Below are 5,778 nucleotides of genomic sequence, written 5' to 3'. Positions count from 1 at the left end.
TCCACACTGTTTTCCAGAGTGGCTGTACCAACTTGCATTCCCACCACCAATGGAGGAGGGATCCCCTTTCTCCACATCCTCTCAAACAATTGTCCCTGCCTTCTCAATTTTTGCCATTCTGACTGGCGTAAGGTGGTATCTTAGTGTGGTTTTGATTTGAAGTTCCCTGATGGCTAATGATTTTGAACATTTTTTCATGCGTCTGTTAGCCATTTGTATGTCATCATTGGAAAAGTGTCTTTTCATATCTTCTGCCCATTTTATGATTTGTTTATTTGTTTCTCGCGTATTGAGTTTGAGAAGTTCTTTATAGATCTTGGATACCAGTCTCTTATCTGTAGTATCATTTGCAAATATATTCTCCCATTCCGTGGGCTGCCTCTTACTTTATTTGACTGTTTCCTTGGCTGTGCAGAAGCTTTTTATCTTGATGAAGTCCCACAAGTTCATCTTATCTTTTGTTTCTCTTGCCTTTGGACATGTGTCATGAAAAAGGTTGCTTTGGCCGATGTCATAGAGGTTGCTGCCTATGTTCTCCTCTAGGATTTTGATGGATTCCTGTCTCACATCAGGGTCTTTCATCCATTTGGAGTTTATCTTTGTGTATGGTGTGAGAAAGTGGTCAAGTTTCATTCTTTTGCATTCTTTTGCAGTCTTCCCAGCACCATTTATTGAAGAGACTGTCTTTTTTCCACCGGATGTTTTTTCCCGCTTTATCAAAGATCAGTTGCCCAAAGAGCCGAGGGTCCATTTCTGGGTTCTCTATTTTGTTCCATTGGTCTATGTGTCTGTTTTTGTGCCAGTACCATGCTGTCTTTGGGATCACAGCTTTGTAGTACAGCTCGAAATCCGGCATTGTGATGCCCCAGCTTTGTTTTTCCTTTTCAACAGTTCCTTGGCGATTCGGGGCCTTTTCTGGTTCCATACAAATTTAAGGACTATTTGTTCCAGTTCTTTGAAAAATGTCATTGGTATTTTGATCGGGATAGCACTGAAAGTGTAGATTGGTCTGGGTAGCATGGACATTTTAACTATGTTAATTCTACTGATCCATGAGCATGGAATATTTTTCCATCTTTTTGTGTCTTCTTCGATGTCTTTCAAGAGTGATTTATAGTTTCTAGAATATAGATCCTTTATGTCTCTGGTTAAGTTAATTCCAAGGTAACGTATGGTTTTTGGTGCTATTGTAAATGGGATGGATTCCCTAATTTCTCTTTCTTCAGTCTCATTTGTGTATAGAAATGCAACTGATTTCTGAGCATTGATTTTGTATCCTGCCACATTCCTGAATTGCTCTATAACTTCTAATAGTTTGGGAGTGCATTCTTTTGGGTTTTCCATATAGAGTATCATGTCATCTGTGAAGAGAGACATTTTGACTTCTTCTTTGCCGATTTCAATACCTTTTATCCCTTTTTGTTGTCTGATTGCTGTTGCAAGGACTTCTAGTACTCTGTTGAATAATAGTGGCGAGAGTGGGCATCCTTGTCGTGTTCCTGATCTTAAGGGAAAGGCTTCCAGCTTTTCCCCATTGAGAATGATATTTGCTGTAGGCTCTTCATAGATGGTTTTTATGAGATTGAGGAATGTACCCTCTATCCCTACACTCTGAAGAGTTTTAATCAGGAAAAGATGCTGTATTTTGTCAAATGCTTTTTCTGCATCTATTGAGAGAATCATATGATTCTTGAATTTTTCCTTCTGGATAAAAATCTAAGACACCAATTGATTTGCGAATGTTGAACCACCCTTGCATGCCAGGTATGAATCCCACTTGGTCATGATGGGTAATCCTTTTAATGTACTGTTGGATTCTATTAGCAAGGATCTTGTTGAGGATTTTGGCGTCCATATTCATTAGGGAAATTGGTCTGTAATTCTCCTTTTTGATGGGGTCTTTGCCTGGTTTGGGGATCAAGGTAATATTGGCCTCATAGAATGAGTTTGGTAGCTTTCCTTCTGTTTCTATTTTTTGAGACAGCTTCAGGAGAATAGGTATTATTTCTTCTTTGAATGTTTGGTAGAATTCCTCAGGAAAACCGTCCGGGCCTGGAGTTTTGTTTTTTGGAAGGTTGTTTATCACTGATTCAATCTCTTCATAATTAATTGGTCTGTTTAAAAAATCAATTTCTTCCTGTTTCAGTCTTGGTAGTTTATAGGTTTCCATGAAGTCCTCCATCTCTTCCAGATTGCTTAATTTATTGGCATATAGCTGTTGATAAAAGTTTCTAATAATCCTTCCAATTTCATTGTTGTTGGTTGTGACTTCTTTTTCATTCATACTTTTTAATTTGGGTCCTTTCTCTATTCTTTTGGATAAGTCTTGCCAGTGCTCTGCCAATTTTATGGATTCTCTCAAAGAACCAGCTTCTAGTTCTGTTGATTTGCTCTACTGTACTCCTGGTTTCTAATTCATTGATTTCTGCTCTAATCTTGGTCAACTGCTTCCTCGTGCGTGGATTAGGCCTGTCCCTCTGTTGCTGTTCCAGCTTCTTGAGGTGAGAATATAGAAACTGCATTTTAGATTTTTCTATTCTTTTGAGTGAGGCTTGGATGGCTATGTATTTCCCCCTTAGGTCTGCCTTTGCAGTATCCCATAGGTTTTGGACCATTGTGTTTTCATTCTCGTTGGTCTCCATAAATTGTTTAAATTGATTTTTGATTTCCTGGTTTATCGAGTCATTCCTGAGCAGGATGGTTCTTAGTCTCCAAGTCTTTGAGTTTTTTCCAAAATTTTCCTTGTGATTGAGTTCCAGTTTCAAAGCGTTGTGGTCTGAGAATATGCATGGAAAAATTTCAGTCTTTTGGTATCAGTTGAGACCTGTTTTGTGACCCAGAACATGGTCTATTCTTGAGAATGTTCCATGGGCATTAGAATAGAATGAGTATTCTTTGGTTCTGGGGTGTAGTGTTCTATATATATCTATGAGGTCCAACTCGTCGAGTATGGCATTCAAAGCTCTTGTTTCTATTTTGGTTTCTGCTCCGGTGCTCTGTCTATTGCTGATAGTGGAGTGTTGAGGTCCCCTACTATTAACGTATTTTTATCTATATGTCTCTTTATTCTGGTTAAAAGTTGGCTTGTGTATCTTGCTGCTCCCCTGTTGGGGACATAGATATTTATAATTGTCATATCCACTTGTTGGATACATCCTTTAAGAATAATATAGTGCCCTTCTGTGTCTCTAACTATAGTCTTTAGTTTAAAATCCAATCTGTCTGATATGAGAATTGCTACCCCAGCTTTCTTTTGAGGTCCATTGGTGTGAAAGATGGTATTCCATCCCTTTACTTTCAGTCTGAATGTATCTTTAGGTTCAAATGAGTCTCTTGTATACAGCAAATGGATGGGTCATGTCTTTTTATCCAATCTGCAACCCTGTGGCGTATTATGGGAGCATTTATGCCATTTACATTGAGACTGATTATTGAGAGATATGATTTTAATGATGCCATGTTGCCAGTAAAGTCTTTGTTTCTAAAGATTGTGACTTTCTCTTCTGTATCTCTCTTGGGGCCTTTTTACTTTTATAGAACCCCCCTTAATATCTCCTGTAGGGCTGGTTTCGTGGTTATGAAATTGGTCAATGACTGGCGATTCTGGAAGGTCTTTATTTCTCCATCAATTCTGAATGACAGCCTTGCTGGATAAAGGATCCTTGGCTGCATGTTTTTCTCTGAAAGAGCATTAAAAATGCCCCCCCCCAACCCTTTCTCTCATTCCAGGTCTGCATAGACAGGCCTGATGTAATTCTGATACCTTTGCCTTGGTACGTGAGAAATTTCTTGGCCCTGGCTGCTTTCAATACTGTAACCTTGGATCTAATATTTGCGAATTGACTATGACGTGATGTGGAGTAGGTTTGTGTGGTTGAGCTTGGGAGGGGTCCTCTCTGCCTCTTGGACACAAATGTTTGTTTCCTTTGCTAGATTAGGGAAGTTTCCAGCTACAATTTGTTCAAATATCTCTTCTAGACCTCTGTTTTTCTCCACCCCCTCAGGGATTCCGATGATTCTGACATTGGAACGTTTCATTGAGTCAGTAATCTCCCATAACCTCCATTCTTGAGCACGGATTTTTTTGAGTCCAGATTTTATTTTACTTTTCTCTTCTACTAACCCATCCTCCAATTCGCTGACACATTCTTCTGCCTCATTCACCCTGGCCGTCAGAGCCTCTAGTTTTGACTGCATTTGGCTCATAGAATTTTTAATTTCTGCCAGATTCGCTCTCATTTCTGCCCTTAGAGATTCTATATTCTCATTAACATTTTCGTTAATACTTTTTTCAAGTCTACACATCATCTTGACCATTTTTACTCTGAATTCCATTTCTGATAATTTGGTTATATCCATATCCATTAGTTCTTTTGCAGAGGACACAGACTCATTGTCTTTTCTTTGCTGGGGGGATTTCTCCTTCTCGTCATTCTGATGAGGAGAGGTTGCAGGGTTGTCCAGAGCCCCAATTATTGACCGGGACCCAGGCCATGCGCCCTTGTTTTGTAGGGATCCTAGGGATGTGGGCTTCTTGATTTTTCAGCCTGCCTTCTAGTGGAGGGGCCTGCTGTGCCGATACTCAGGCAACCCTGTTTGGGTAGAGTCTCCGTGTCCCCTGTGAGGGGGGATGGGGATGGGCACAGTATGACCTGGTATTTCCAGGCTTTCCCTGGCAGTTTGCTGTGCCTCTTCTGAGAGTCAGAGCAGCAGTGGCCGAATCTCAGCCTCTGTCTCAGAACAGAGGGATTCTGGACCGTTCTCCACTGATGTTCTGGCCACTTTAACTCTGATTCTGTTGGTGCTGCTCAACCCTGCAGCGTCCCGGGATGTGCGCCCCACACCTGGTGTCCCAGCCCTCACTTCCAGGGCTGGTGCGTCTCTGTCCTTTGTGTTTCTAACACCGCCAGCCGCCAGCTGCCCCCGCGCGATCCGGAGCTCCCGGTCTCAGTCTGGTTCCAGTGAGCGCACCGGAGCTCCAGTTTTCAGTCTGGTGGCACGCGTTCCCTGGCTCACGGTCTCAGTCTGCTCTCTCGCGGGTGCTGGTCCGCGAGTCTACCCACTCCCCTGTGAAGGTGGCTACCACTTCCTGGCGCCCGAATGCGGTGGCTACCTCCCCCTTCCGTTTATCTTCTGATATCCGCGCGCGGTTTCACGGCTCCCTGCTTCGTACCTCAATACTCAGAGCTGGAGATGTTCATTTGTAAAGATCCAGATGTATCTTCCTGCGTCTCAGGCTGATTCCGTGAGTGTTCAGGCTGGTCTGGTACCTATCCAACTCGACTCAGGGGACTGGCTAAAAAAGGGGTCCCCTACTCTTCCACCATCTTAACTCCATTCCCTCATTATGTGGGTTTTTAAATAATATCTTCACTGAGATACAATTTATATACCATGCAATTCATCCACTTAGCCTGTGCAATTCAGCGGTTTTCAGCATATTCACAGATATATACAATTACTATTACTATTTTAGAACATTTCATAACTTGAAAAGGAAACACCATGGTCTTTAGCTATCATCCTATTATCCCCTATCCCTAAGAAACCACCATTCTAATTTCAGTCTCTATAGATTTGTCTATTTTGGACATTTCATTGAAAGGCAATATATACTATGGGGTCTTTTGTTTTCATGGTTCAACCACCTGGTAGCATATATTAATACTTTATTTATAATATTCCATGTGTAAATATATCACATTTTGTTTATCTATTCATCAGTTGATGGACTTTGGGGTTGTCTCCAACTTTGGGCTATTATGAATAATGCTTCTA

This window comes from Ursus arctos, unplaced genomic scaffold (genome assembly GCF_023065955.2).
Source record: "Ursus arctos isolate Adak ecotype North America unplaced genomic scaffold, UrsArc2.0 scaffold_9, whole genome shotgun sequence".
NCBI classification, from domain to species: domain Eukaryota; kingdom Metazoa; phylum Chordata; class Mammalia; order Carnivora; family Ursidae; genus Ursus; species Ursus arctos.
This window is presented reverse-complemented; position numbering follows the sequence as displayed.